Genomic DNA, 14,957 nt, shown 5'->3' on the forward strand with positions numbered 1-14,957 from the left:
AGGGCATATAGGGTAATGTATGGCTGAGTTAAAACAACTTCCTGTTTCATGGCCAGACATGGAAGTTGTACACCTGGGCAGGCCCACACAGTGTAATAAAAACTCCATTTTTGAAGTTATTTTTACTAACAAAGGACTTAGAGTGGCACCCAGCAGATATTAAGTCTGTCAGATAAAATCTGTGCCCACCAATTTTCGTAATGTAGGTGAAAGCAGAGGCAGGGGCTGTTTCACACAAATGTAATAGGGGGCGCTCCTGATTCATTTTTTTTGAATTTGCACCTGAGACACTTAAAATATCATTTTTTTTTTACCAGACCTGATAAGGCTGCAAAGTTTCATTAATGTTTGAGTATGATAAAGCCACCAAAAGGTAATTCATTTATAGGAAAGAATAGAATAATATTTCCTTGATTTCAATAGGGTCCTCGCACCTGTTCAGTGCTACTAATAATAATAATTCCTTCAGTTTCTAGAGGGTCTTCGCCTTCCGACCTGTGTTCGGTGCTTGGGCCCTGATAATAATTCGAACAATTTCAATAGGGTCCTCGCACCATTCGGTGCTTGGGCTCTAATTAAAACTGCAAGCAGTGATGAACGGGTCCTTGCGCCCCAACACAAGTTGAGGCTACTGGCGGGACTCCGAGTGATGCAATCGTTCATTTCAGTGAAAGTCAAAAAAAGTTTGCAGAGAGTTTGGACCCTTGAGTGAGATATTTCACATGGTTTAGTAATTCCTGTGGCCACTAGGTGGCACTGGAGGCCACGCAAAGTCTACGTCATCTTGGTCTACATCATTTGTGGACCAAACCATGTAAATTTAATGTAAATCAAAGGATAGTTGTGTTACGAGGCTTACTTCCTGTTGCCAGTAGGTGGCCCAGTGAGTATCATAGTTCAATGACATGTTGATGTGTTTAGGGCTGCAGCCTGATCACAACTTAAATTTGGGACCAATCAGTCGATGTAAAGTGAGGTCACAACAACTTCCTGTTTGGCGGACACCACTGGGTCTCCATGGCAACGACATTCATGGAAAACCTATACTTCCGAGGGAGGCATCATTAAGGTCTTAAAGCTTTTGTCACCAGATTTAAGTCAATCGGATAAAACCTGTAGGAGCAGTCCATCAAAGAAGAAAACATGTCATTTCATGTTGCCAGTAGGGGGCGCTATGAGTAATGGTAACAGTTATCATGTAGATGTGTTCAGGGCGGGACTATCATCCAACATATGAAGTTTGGTGAAGATTGGACCATGTCCCTCAGAGTTATAAACTACTTCCTGTTTACATCCTGGTTGATGGCGAGACATGGAAATGTTTGGCCCAGTAACGCCCACAGGGTGTGACGAAAAGTCACGAATTGAATAGCTTTTGATGTCCCAGGCCCTGTGAGCGGGTGTGTAAAATTTGAAGTCAATCGGATGAAATCTGTAGGAGAAGATTGAAAAATTACAACCCCTGAAAATGGCCAAAAATACACCAAAATTGCACATTCAATTCAAACTGGCTGACATCCTGTTGGGTTTAGGGTTTGGGTCCAAAAAGCTTTTCTGTAGGTCTTGGGGTGTTACAAATGCCAATCAAATTTTGTAGTTCAAGGTGAAATGTACCGCAGGGGCTATTTTGTAGGAGGGGCTATAGAGCCATTTTGGCATATCAGAGCAAAAAAAAATCTGATATCATGTTTTAGGACTTCTGGTGTGTGTGCCAGGTTTGGTGAGTTTTGGTGCATGCCTTGCCCCTCAGAAAGTGCTTCCTGTTTTATGGCAAATAATGCATCACTTTGCCAACAGGGTTTGATGAAAACTCAAAATTTTAATTTCTGTGCATCATGAAGGTCTTAACAGTATTTTGAGTGAAGTTGAGGTCAATTTACAAAGTGTTACCCAGCATTCCCTGTACAGTGTGTGCCCTGCTGCAGATATATTCCAGCTGTATTAAGTATTTATTTTGGATGTATTTATATCTGTTTCTCTAAAGCCGTGACCTGAAGCCATGTGGGGACACGTCACAGCTTCAGTGACAGGGAGCTCTAAGGCTGCTCTGTAGCATCACATCTTGCTTTCTTGATGTAAACTCACAGACCCCCACATCCCCCAACCCTCTATTATTCATGGATGTTCCTGTCTATAAATATCCAACATACTTTACAGTATATTTTGTGTGTGTATGGGTTTGTGTGGCTGAACAGGAAGGGGTGTAATGGGGGGGGGGGGGGGGGGGGGTAATAGGGGTGAAGGTCATTAAACTGTGTCAGCAGTAAGGAGCACACTAGCACAGCACACTAATCAATTCATGGATGGATTCAGAGAAATCCTAAATCCAGCTTTCTTTGTGCCAGCCTCCATGTTCACTGGGTTACTGACTATATTGACACGGCGCACCTCACTCACTTTGTTTCACTTTGGAGCTGTGTGTGCACACTTTCCTGAATAATTTAGAGACTCCTAACTGTGGACTGTTTGAGGAGAAAAAGGCAGAGGACCACTTTGTGCTCTGTACACCACACACAGCTCATCCACGCAGCAGGGATTGATATACCTTCAGAGTGAAAGGAAACACCTTTTGTTGTTTGTTGAAATCTGTAGATACGAAAAGGCAAGTGAACACAGTCCATTGTGTGATATTGTGGAAATATACTGCAGTGAAATAAAATGTTTTTTGTTTGTTTGTTTTTTATATACTTTATTGTCTCATTATTTTACAAATCATAGATGCATTTACAGTTATTTATGAATTCTGACACAAACTTTGACACTTTTTTCCCTTCCCTGTAAAACACAGTGCTTCAATCAAACATAATATAAAACATAACATTACATACTACTAAGGTACCCAATATAATACGCATAGTACCCATATGAACTAGACCTGGGCAATGCAATTGATAAGGGCGAGGTAAATAAATTAATTTAAAATTAATAATAATAATAATAATAATAATAAAGAATGGTGAAAAAAATAAAATAAATAATAAAGGAAAATAAGGCTTTGATGTTTCATCCCTTATGTGATAATGCTAATAATAAATATTTGCATAATTTATACTCAATTACTTTTAAAGAAGGCCTATCTTTTTGAAACAGCATTTCTTTGTTGATATTGTAAGTTACCTTTTTTTCATTCTGTATATGTCCTCTACTGTTTCTAACCACTTATTTACCTTATTTACTTTGGGAAGTTCTATGTTTTTCCAATTTCTTGTTATTTGTTTGAGTGCCATAAGTCTCAGAATGCAAAACAGATATTGTCCGTCTTTTTGTAGACTTTTAGGACATATTCCCAACAAGAAATACTTAAGATGTTTGACCAATATTGTCCACATGTAAAGAACGTATGAGTATGATCTGCTTTGCTTTCTCCACATTCCCTTCAGCAGCTAGATATTTTCTGTGCATACTTTGATATGGTCAGTGGTGTTTTAAAATACCTTATATTCATCTTCCAAGCATATTCCTGCCAAAGGGTGATTTTACACTAAGAAAAATACATTTAAAACTCTGACTCCACTCATCTTCTGATAAGGTTATTTTCAAGTCCTTCACCCATTTATCTTTGATATGATGTGTTTCCTCATAAATGTGTTCCTAATATTTTATAGATTAGTCTGATTATGTTTTTGAGGCTATGACTTCAATGTGTTTTTACTATGAATTTCAAAAGGAGATAGAGAAGCCAAATTTATTTGCTAGATTTTGAAATGAGTCTACTCCATCTTCATGGTACATTTGATAAAATCCTTTACATTGCCATGTCTTAAAAACATCATCAATACTGTTGCGAGTAAAGTCATGGTCCCAGGCTGTTTCTGTAAGGCAGAGGATTTCTTGTTGTCTGACTTTAGCTACTTTACATATTCTTCTCCAGATTTTAAATGTGTTATATACAGAGTAATTATATAGAACTCTAAGATCACCTCTGTCTTTATATTCTTGCAGGATTTCAAGGTTGACTCTTGGTTTCTTTTTATCCCATATCAATTTTCTTAGCAGCCCATTCCAAACTTTAAAACATGTCCGTAGGTGGTGTGTATAATGGGAGTTTTTGATATAGAAATAGGAAATGTGGCAGAACATTCATTTTAATAATATAAATTTGTTCAATCAAAGTAAGAGGTCAGATTTTCCACCTTTTTAAGTCTTCTTTTAGCACATTTTCCAAAGCTCAATAATTACAATGATATAGGAGTTCCAGATGATTAGGTATGGTTACTCCCAGATATTCCACTTTATTCCTCTCCCACTTAAATTCAAACTGTTTTTTGAAACCTCTTTCCAATTTGCCACCTAATTAAACTGCTTTAGTCTTACTTAAATTCAATTCATAGCAGACGATCCACTGTAATTTGTAATTTCTTCGAATAGGACAGGTAATGAGTTATATATATCTGTAAGGTGCACAATTGTATTGTCCGCATACATCACTAATTTATATTCATCTTCCTTTGAAATAAAGTGGTTTTGTGATTCTGCAGGAAAATTAAAGATTTTAGAAGTCTTTTGTGGTGCGTGACTGTGTTTTTACTTTTGAATCAGAAGACTAAAGAAGTGAAGAAGAAAAAGCGCTGCTGGCGATGACACAGCAGTTGGAGGGAGAAAGGAGAGCATTACAGGGAGCTTTAGGCTGCTCTCAGTGTCGGTAGAAATCTGCTCCTCTCAGCAACAAGGCAGGAAATGATCCTGTGGGCTGAAATATTATTCTTCAGATTGCTGCTTCCTATGAATTACTTCTCTGTAGTAAAGGGGGGGTTCTGGTGGATTAGAGGGGATGAATACGAGCATCAGAGCATCCACTGTCTCTGGGTGTGTTATCAGTAGAAGCAGAGCTGCAGAGGGATGAGTGCAGGAGCAAGCACACAGTATTTAGATTAAGTGAAAGGATTTAGTGTTGAATAGATACTGGGTCTTATTCATTTTTAAACTCAGTCAATCCAGGACTTGTCTATAAAAATAAAAGCACAAGTCTGACTCTAAAGCTCTCTAATAGTTGGCTGTGGAATGACAGCAAACATAAATAACTGAAAATAACCCCAGTAAATATATCTGATAAACACAGTGATTTTTTATTGCGAACAAATCCTCCAAGAACAGCAACCCCCTCTGTGTGTCTCCCAGAGGAAGTCCCTTTGATTGATTCTACTTTGTTTCAAAATAAAAGACCCTCAGGGAAAGGTAGAACATATTGGACTCCTGAGGGATTAGAATGTGAAACAAGCAGGAAGTGTTACAAGGACCAGAGGAAATTAGAAATAAAGGTCTGCCTCTGCTTCTCTCTTAAAACGCAAATATGTTAGCTGGACCATGGGAAATTGTGGTGTATACATGGAATATGAATAACTTGATTTTTCTGTACGTGTGTAAACACCACATCCTGAATATAATCATAACCAGGATAAGCCTCATCAACAGGTTCATCATGTCCATATAGCTGCCTAACTAACCGATGTGATTTGATTTGTGTGATTTAGATGAAATAATCTAAATTGATTTCCATCGACACTGATGTTAAGCCTGTTTGAACATCCACAGCTCCAACGGTGATTGCTGACAGAAACTGTGCAGAGCTCCAGAGGAGCTACTAAATGGATGATGAGGTGTGACCGTTTTGTAAAGTGACGTTTCCAAAGTGAAAGGTTCTGTCATTACCAAAGCATTTATAGGATTTCTACTACAAAGAGTCATACTATTTTTTTGGGAAATTGATACAGTTCAATTGGCACACTTGTAATTCTTTAAAAGTTCCTCCAAGCTAGGGTGGGCAGACATCTGGAAAAGGCAAAACAAACAAACAGACAGGATTTGAAAGTACCCCCTCTTCTTGCAGCTCTCCCGTCTGTCCTAAGCCCCTCCCGCCAGATGACCATGAGCATGCACGTCTTTCATACAGTACCCCAGTGTTTCTCTTACAGTGATTTATTCAATCTGAAGTCACTGTGCAGAGCATTCCTTCAGCACCTCGCTGCCCTGCTCTTATTTTATTCATTAGCTCCTACGCACCCCACTGTTCCTCTGCCTCGCTCCCTGCCACTGTGGGGGCTGGGGGTCAACTCAGAGGACACACTTTGATTTGAGGCTCTGGCTAACATTAGCTACATGAATGTGAACTTGAAGCTGCAGCTGTGAGCCTTTGTTTATGGTTAGCAGAAGGTGAAACTATAAGAAACATCTTCCCTTTATGTTGATCCCTTCTGAGGGATCCCTTCTCAGCTGCTCCCTGTGAGATTTCTACCAGTTTTCCCCCCAGTAATGGTGTTTTGGGAAGTTCTTCCTCAGTTGATGTGAGGGTGTAAAGACAGATGGATGTTATATGCTGTAAAGCCCACTGAGGCAAATTGCGATTTGTGATACAGGGCTTTATAAATAAAAACTGAACTGAATTGAATTTTGAAACACTTTGTCAATGTTGAAAGGTTTCTTTTACAGTCAGACTGTCTTTTTGATAAATCCATTTTCTTTTTACAGTTGCTCTGCATAGAGCAGTGGTTGCCAAGGTTTTAAATGAGAAACTTTGTCTGCAGGAGAAATCCTGCCGATTATTAGAAAACTAAAGACCCTTGAAATAAAGCCTTGCTCTCTCATGTATACATAAGTGCATGTTCATATTTTTGAGTTCCTGATCTTGTTAACCTGCCATGATTTGTCAAACTAACAGATGATTAAAGATGACCAGTGATTGTTACACAGAGCCGTCAGAGTCTGCTGTCCATACTGACTACTAAACAACTGAAGGAGATGACCACCTTCCAAAACCAAACGGCTTTCTAGAGACTGCAGGTGAGAATCTGACCAAGGCAAACTTAAAAACATCTGCTGTAAACATGGACTTCATTCTACTGTCATGGCATTCATCACACAGAGAATATATCAAAGACTTATGGCACTAAAACTATGGTGTAAGATAGCTGTCAAAAAGATGCATCCATAATTAATCTTTCTTATTTGGAATTTAACAATTTCTATGTCAAAAAAGTTGTTTTTCACAAAATTCTGCGGTGATATACATGAGTCTGTGAAACTGGGTTCGAGTTTGAGTATGAATGTAAAATCTGAGTGCAAAGTCTTATGAATACAACTCACGTTTCTACAACTGCAAAGTCTTTACTGTGAGCATGAATCCAAGTTTACAGGTAGTTAATCGAAAAGTGCTGAAATTATGTCACTGAGGTCACAGTCAGGTCGCAGGGAGAGTAATTGATCCACGATTCCTCCAACTGCACATGCACATGCCCCAGAGGCAAACATGGAGGGCAACAGCGTACCAAGTAGTCCGGAGAAACATTACAGGTAATGTCATTCATAACGTGCATTGCATAGCCATTATTTATTTCTTAAAATTGTACCATTATGTATGATATACATTTCTTGGAGTCACAAACTTATTGCTTTAACTTGCAAGTTCAAGACATTTACATTCCGATGATGCTATCTTAGTGCTATCGTTACTGGGATAAAAACAACATACCATAGTATGAATCTCTTATGCTTTTTTGGACAACAAAGTAGGTCTTTTTATGATCATATGCCTGTACTGTTTGAAGCTACTGTATGCGCCAACACAGTTAAACCTCGCGCTGCTGCTTGCACACGGCGGGTTATTAACTCTTCCACTGCTGCTCGCTTCTCAGCCGCTTTCAGTCAGAACTGCGTCACTCCCGACCCTGTGTGCGATGACACAGAGGCTCTTTGCTCTAAGTTTGTTGGCACCTGTCAAACTGCCATTGATGCTGCGGCCCCGCTAAAGAGCAAGCAGCAAAAAGTGATAACTGAGCCTTGGTTGAATGAAACAACCCGCACTGCCAGACGGGAATGTCGCAGAGCTGAGCGGAGGTGGAAAAGAGATAAACTGCAGGTATCTTTTCAAATGTTGAGGGATTGTTGGCGTTTTTACCAGTCCACTGTGAAAGAGGCTAAAAGAAGTTATTTCTCTGACATTATTGTCTCAAACTGTCACAAATCTCGCGTGTTGTTTAAGGTGATAAACTCTGCTCTGAATGCTCCACAGACGGTGGGAATGGATTCCTCCCCTACTGTGTGTGAAAGCTTTCTGCACTTCTTCATTGCTAAAGTCACTTCTACCAGAGCACTTACTTCACCTCCTGATTACGACCCTTCAGTGTTGGTCCCCTGTTCTGCTGTTTTTGACTCATTTGAGCCTGTGTCTTTGTCTATCGTGCAGGAGACTATGGATCATTTAAAGCCTTCAGGCTCACCCAGTGACCCTGTTCCGCCTCGTTTATATAAGGAGGTGTTCCCCACTGTTGGTCCACATTTACACAGCATCATTAACAGCAGTCTGTCCTCTGGAGTGGTCCCTGTGAATTTTAAACACGCTTTCGTGCAACCCCTGATTAAAAAACCTCGACTGGATCCTGCTGTTATGAGTAATTTTAGGCCCATTTCTAAATTGTCCTTCCTCACCAAAATCTTAGAGAAGATCGTCTACTCTCAGCTCATGGACTTTTTAAGTGAACATAATGTTCTTGAGATCTTCCAATCTGGTTTTAAAAGTCTGCATAACACAGAGTTGGCCCTTTTAAAAGTTTTTAATGACATTTTCTTAGCTACTGACTCTGGTCACTGCGTTATCCTGGTGCTCTTGGATCTAACTGCAGCATTCGATACAGTGGACCGTGACATACTGATTGCTCGTTTGGAGCAGTGCGTGGGAACAGTGGCACGGCTCTGGAATGGTTCAGGTCCTACCTGTCCCATCGGACATTCTGTGTTAGTCTTGGTGACTCTGTGTCCTCCACTGCTCCTCTTTCATGTGGGGTCCCACAAGGTTCGGTCCTGGGCCCTCTGTTATTTTCTTTATACCTCCTCCCACTTGGCTCCATCCTCAGAAAGCATGGTGTTGCTTTCCATTGTTATGCTGACGACAGTCAGATCTATTTCCCCCTCAAAAAGGCTGGTTCATTCTCTCTTCAGCCTCTTTTAAATTGCCTGGATGACCTCAAGGCCTGGATGGCTCTAAACTTTCTGAGTTTTAATGAGAGAAAAACTGATGTGTTGGTCTTTGGTGGCACTTCTGTGACCCCCCCAATTGATCTAGGTCCCTTGGCACAATACGCCAAACCCATCGTTAATGATCTGGGGATTATAGTGGACGCAGATCTTAAATTTGACAGCCAGATCAAAGCTGTGGTGAAATCAAGTTTCTTCCAGTTAAGGCAGCTGGCTAAAATAAAACCATTTGTTCACAGACAGCACTTTGAAACAGTGATCCACGCCTTTGTAACTAATAGACTGGATTACTGCAACGCTCTGTATTTGGAGGTTAGTGGGTCCTCCATTGCTCGTCTCCAGTTGGTGCAGAATGCCGCTGCACGTCTTTTAACAGGCACAAGAAAGTTTGATCACATTTCACCGATTTTAGCTTCACTTCACTGGCTGCCCATCCATTTTAGAATTCATTTTAAGATTCTTTTATTTGTTTTTAAATCTTTAAATGGTCTTGCCCCACCATACCTTTCTGAGCTTCTGCACCCCTATACACCCAGCCGGTCTCTCAGGTCAGCTGACCAGCTGCTCCTGAGGGTGCCCAAGACAAGGCTGAAGCTCAGAGGGGATCGAGCGTTTTCTGTTGCGGCTCCAAAACTTTGGAATGAGCTGCCGCTGCACATTAGACAGGCCTCCTCACTGTCTGATTTTAAAACCCTTCTTAAAACCCATCTGTTTTCTTTAGCTTTTAACATCACGTAGGGTTGTTGCTTCACATGTGCATAGATACGACGGGCAGTACACTTTTAGCCTATTTATTAATTATGTTTTATTGTTTATGCTGTTTTTAGTGCTATTATTTTATTGTCCTTTATTATTTTTATTATTTTTATTTTTATTGTTTTTGTACAGCACCTTGGTCGACTCTGGTTGTTTTAAAAGTGCTTTATAAATAAATCTGATTGATTGATTGATATTTTGGACAAAATGCTATAGTATGACTTTTAATGCTAATTTGAAAGACATGCCATAGTATGAATTTTTTATGCTATTTTGGATGACATGCTGTAGTATGACATTTTTATGCTACTTTAGACGACTGCTGTAATATGATGTTTTCATGCTATTTTGAATGACATGACATAGTATGACCTTGTCATGTTATTTTGGAGAAAATGCCATAGTATGACCTTTATATGCTGTTTCAGACGACATGCTATAGCATGATGTTTTTATACTATTTCGGACCAAGTGTTATGGTATAACTTTTTCATGCTATTTTTGGACGCCAGACTATTGTGTGCCTTTTTTATGCTATTTTGGACGACAAGTTATTGTATGAATTTTTTATGCTATTTTGGACGACATGCTATAGTATGACTTGAACAGGTCATGATCTTGATGGACGTGCTGATGTACTGTGTTAAGCATGTTACCTCACTTCCGGTGTATCTCTGTCTGTGTCTCTGGTAGCGTCTCTGTGCTGCTCCTATGAGCGATTCACAGCTAATCTTCTATCTTGCTCCTTACTTCAGCTGCTTCTTACTTGTCTGTGACTGAAAACTCACATAAGTTTTACACAATCACTCACAGCTGTCTTCTCCTCTCAGTGTTTTTTCCTGGTTAATCACACAGCCGCTCACTTACTGTTAGCACGTTAGCTACTTTAGCTTTATCTCTGGTGAGCGATGGCTTCTCCCTGCTCTTCTCCCTCTTCTGCTGCTCTCTGCTGCTCAGTGTGTCAGATGTTTAGTTACTCCTCTGCCTCCTTTAGTAACAGTTGTACTGCTGCGCTGGAGGCGAGGCTTAGCGATCTGGGAGCGCCACCATGGAAAATCCCTCTTTAGCTGCGATAGTGAGCAAGCCCCTGTAGGGGCGACATAGCGTAGCCTCTGCTAGCTGTCCCCTGGCAACCCCCGTGCAGCCAGGTGGCTGGGTGACTGTCTGACGGTCTGAGCGAAGCATGGTAAGCTGAAGCCCATGGTACACCTCCAACCCCCCCTCACCCCCCTTCATGTTTCAAGTAAGTACTCCCCACTCAGACACACTGGCTGAGGACACAACCCTGGTCATTGGTAGCTCTGTTTTACGCAACATGAAGTTAGTGACACTAGCGGCCATAGTCAAATGTATCCCTGGGGCCAGAGCGGCCGACGTCGAGTCAAATTTGAAGCTGCTGGCTAAGGCTAAGCGTAAATACAGTAAGATTGTTGTTCACGTTGGCGGCAATGACATCCGGTTACGCCAATCGGAGGTCACCAAAATTAACATAGAGTCGGTGTATGAGTACACAAAGACGATGTTGGACACTGTAATCTTCTCTGGACCCCTCCCAAATGATGACCAGTGATGTTCAGCTGCATGTCATCACTCAACCGCTGGTTGTTGAGGTTGTGTCCAGCAAATGATGTGGGCTTTGTTAATAATTGGCACACTTTGGGGTAAACCTGGTCTTATCCGGAGGAATGGCATCTATCCCACTTTGGATGGAGCTGATCTCCTCTCTAGGAATCTGGCCGAGTTTATTAGAAGCCCAAAGCCATGACATCCCAGAGTTGGGACCAGGGTGCAGAGTTGCAGTCTTACACGATTCTCTGAGCTTCTAGAACAGTTACACAACCATAATGTAAATGTTATAAAAAACGGTGTCTGTCCCCCAACCACTTCATTTGTTTAAATCTAAAATAAATGAAAGGGGAGTTGTACAAAAAAAATCTCATAAAAATAATACATCTCCTGTCAAACAGTATCATAACAGGAGAATTAAATGTGGACTCTTAACATTAGATCCCTATCAACCAAAGCTCTTATAGTCACTGATTTAATATTGGATAATCATATTGATTTATTATGCCTCACTGAGACCTGGCTTTGTCCTGATGAGTACGTTAGCCTGAAGCTAAGCTAAATTGTAGTTCATTTGAAAGCCTTTATCTTAGTCTTTCTCACCCATCCTGGAAAACTCTACAGCTAATTCTATTTGCGCCCTCGGCCCATACTCTGAATTTCTATCTGAATTCTCTGAGCTTATATCAAGTTTAGTGCTTAAATCAGACAAAGTAATTACTGTAGGGGATTTTAACATTCACATGGATATTAAATAACAGCCTTAGTTCTGCTTTCTCCACGCTTTTGAATTCAATTGGCTTCAGTCAGTGTGTACATAAACCCACTCATCGCAACAATCGCACCATAGATCTTGTCCTAGCATACGGCATCGATATTGACGATTTTTTAGTCTTCCCTGAGAATCCTGCCTGTCAGGCCATTATTTAATAACTTTCTATTTTTTTACTTGACTACAAGCCCCTCAGTAAGAGTTACTATTCTAGATGTCTATCTGATTCAGCAGTGGCTAAATTTAAGAAACTGATTCCTTTCTGCATTGACATCATACTCTTACTAACTTAAGTCATTCTCAAATTGATTGTCTTGTTGATAGTGCTGCTGGCTCACTGCAATCAGCTATCGACTCTGTTGCACCTTCCAAGAAGAAAATAATGAAACAAAGAAAATTAGCCCCATGGTTTACCCCCAGATTGAAACAAACATCGTGAAAATTTGAAAGAAATTGGCGTTCAACCAACCTCGGAGAGTCCCGTTCAGTCTGGCTGGATAGTCTTAAAATGTATAAGAAGCCCTCCGCCATGCCAGAGCAAACTATTACTCATCATTAATTGAGGAGAATAAAAACAATCCCAGGTTTCTTTTCAACACTGTAGCCAGGCTGACTCCTTCGGCCCTAAGAAGTGATGACTTTATGACTTTTTTAAATGATGAAATTATAACTATTCGAGATAGAATCCATCACCTCTTGCCCTTAACTGATCTGACCCTGGACTTGGATATGGCAGCAAGGCCTGGAATTTATTTGGACTGTTTTTAAACACTCTCTACTCTGATTTCTGCATCTAAGCCATCAACATGCCTGCTAGATCCCATCCCAATTAGGCTACTTAAGGAAGCTTTACCCTTATTAGACAATTCTTTTGTTAGATATAATCAATGCGTCATTATTAACGGGCTATGTACACCGTCCTTTAAAGTAGCTGTCGTTAGACCTTTTCTAAAGAAGCCCACTCTCGATCCTGAGATTTTAGCTAACTATAGACCGATATCTAATCTCCCCTTTATTTCTAAAATCCTTGATAAAGTGGTTGCTCATCAACTCTGTGACTTTCTCCAAGATAATAGTTTATTCGAGGACTTTCAGTCAGGCTTTAGACTTCATCATAGTACAGAGATGGCACTCGTAAAAATTAATAACAACATATTGATTGAGATCTCAGTGCTGCTTTTGACACCATTGACTATCAAATTTTGCTGCGCAGAATGGAACAGTTAATTGGCCTTAAAGGAACAGCACTAACCTGGTTTAAATCTTACTTATCAGATCGTTCCCAATTTGTTCACATCAATGATCAATCTTCCACGCATACTACAGTCTGCTTCAGAGTGCCACAAGTTTCTGTGCTTGGACCAATCCCTTTTTACTTTATATATGCTTACTCTAGGCAACATTATTAGAAAACACTCTATAAATTTCCATTGTTATGCTGACAATACGCAATTGTATCTATCTATGAAACCAGATGAAACTGATCAGCTATCTAGACTTCAAACATGTCTTAAGGACATAAAAGCCTGGATGAGCCAAAGGTATTGTTCTTGGCCCCAAACACCTCAGAAATTCTTCTAACAATGTTGTCTAGATGGCATTACCTTGGCCTCTAGCACATCTGTAAAGAACCTCAGAGAGCTTTATTTGATCAAGATTTATCTTTTGACTCCCAAACTTCAAGGACTGCTTTCTTTCACTTGCGTGACATCGCAAAAATCAGACATATCCTATCCGAGACAGATGCTGAAAAATTAGTACATGCATTTGTCATCTCTAGTCTGGATTACTGTAATTCCCTTTTATACGGTTCCCCCAACAAATCACTTAGGTCTCTCCAACTGGTGCAGAACGCTGCATGTTCTAATGGGAATCAAGAAAAGGGACCATATTTCTTCATATTTCATATTTTTAGCTTTGTTGCAATGGCTCCCTGTAAATTCCAGGATTGAATTTAAAATCCTCCTCCTTACTTACAAAGCTCTAAATGGTCAGACTCCATCCTATCTGTCGCAGCTCATTGTTCTTTACCAACCATAAAAATCACTGCGCTCTGAAAATGCAGGATTACTTGTGGTTCTCCATGTTTCCAAATGTAGGATAGGAACCAGAGCCTTCAGCTTCCATGTTCCTCTCTTATGAAACCATTTTCCAGTTTCGGTTAGGGAGGCAGACACCGTTTCCACTTTTAAGGGTAGACTTAAGACCTTCCTCTTTAATAAAGTTTAGGGCTGGCTCAGGTTGCCCAGACCAGCCCATAGTTAGGCTGACATAGGTTTAACCTGCCGGGGGACTTTCTATTGGGGTCAGAGAGCAGTGAGACTAACACTGCTCTCTGACCTTTATATTTAAGCCATAATAGCTGATTAGAGACCCTAGTTTTGTTAGTGTATATATTCCTGGAGCACAAGTTTCTTGTCACACGGACGGGGATTTCAACTGGGGGGGAGGGGGAGGTGGCAGAGCTTTTGGCCCATTCCAGCGGGGGTGGTTTTGAGTCCCTTCAGACCTGCCACTCTCTGTTTCCTCTCTCTTTCTTTCTTTTCTTTCTTTTTTATTATTGCTCTCTGGCATTCATATTTAAGTTGTAATTGCTGATCAGTGACTCTAAGATCCTCATCGAGTGCTTATCCTTTTTACTACTCACCACCTTGGGTCTGTTAAACTGCACTACACATTCCTGCTCCCTTGTTTCCCAACTTTGCCGGATATATATGTATATATATGTATATATATATATATATATATATATATATATGTGTGTGTGTGCATGACACTCTTATCAACACAAACAATATCATATATATGTATGTATATGTGTATATATATATATATATATATATATATATATATATATATATATATATATATATGCATGACACTCTTATCAACACCC

General features: G+C 40.2%; 1 pseudogene; it reads left to right on the top strand.

Annotated features, from left to right (window-relative positions):
- The first annotated feature begins 7,522 nt into the window (after nucleotides 1-7,522).
- Nucleotides 7,523-14,278, top strand: LOC121950061 (annotated as a pseudogene).
- Nucleotides 14,279-14,957: the final 679 nt, after the last annotated feature.

Source organism: Plectropomus leopardus, chromosome 11, assembly GCF_008729295.1.
Source record: "Plectropomus leopardus isolate mb chromosome 11, YSFRI_Pleo_2.0, whole genome shotgun sequence".
NCBI classification, from domain to species: domain Eukaryota; kingdom Metazoa; phylum Chordata; class Actinopteri; order Perciformes; family Serranidae; genus Plectropomus; species Plectropomus leopardus.